Source organism: Morus notabilis, unplaced genomic scaffold, assembly GCF_000414095.1.
Source record: "Morus notabilis unplaced genomic scaffold, ASM41409v2 Scaffold448, whole genome shotgun sequence".
In the NCBI taxonomy this organism is placed as follows: domain Eukaryota; kingdom Viridiplantae; phylum Streptophyta; class Magnoliopsida; order Rosales; family Moraceae; genus Morus; species Morus notabilis.
The window spans coordinates 326,155-327,100 of record NW_010367461.1 but is presented as its reverse complement, the minus strand read 5'-3'; positions in this window follow the sequence as shown (position 1 = coordinate 327,100).

Sequence of the window (946 nt, the reverse complement as noted above, 5' to 3'; positions counted from 1 at the left end):
TTTATATGAAAATTTTTTATTATAATAAAAAAATTAAATGTAATTATTTTTGAGAGTTTTTTTCTATAACATAATTCGAATTGGTATAATAAATGGGATTTATATTTATGAACGGGTTTTCAATTTTCTGAATACTTTGTCATACATATATAATACAAAGGGGCCAGTAAATAACATTTCTACCATTCTTTTATATATTTTCTAAAAGACACTGAGAACTATATAGCATATACCTGTTATGAAATGTCTTTTTTTTTTTTTTCCTTTAAAGTTATTAGTTTATTATTTTAAATTTTTATAAAAGCTTGTTACTGAGAAACATTTGTTATTGTTGTTGTTGTTGTTGTTGTTGTGTTACTATATATAGGAAGTTCATAGGAGCAAACTTTTATTACACGGGAATAGGACAACCTGTTTTAACAGCAAGAGACTTTGACGGACATGGATCACACACAGCATCAACAGCAGCAGGAAATTCTGTGAGTGGGGCAAATTTGTACGGTTTAGGAAGTGGAACCGCACGAGGAGCGGTTCCATCTGCTCGTATTGCCGTCTACAAAGTCTGTTGGCCCGGCCTTGGCTGTAGCGATGCTGATATTCTTGCAGCATTTGACGACACCATCGCTGATGGTGTTGACATAGTATCCGTCTCAATTGGATTTAATGTTAATAGGAATTACTTTGAAGATTCAATTGCCATTGGCTCTTTTCGCGCTTCAAGACAAAATATTCCAAAAAATTTCCAGAAGAAAAAAAAATTTTGTAATTCTTTTACCAAATTTTCTTAATCCCTAATTTTTCATACTATCAATTTTGTGAATAATAAATAATTCCAAAAATTATTCAACAAATATTGATCAAAATCAATCACCAAAAATTCATATGATTATCTATATACATGCTTTTCTTAACAAAATAAAGCATATATGAAATTCCATAAACAAAA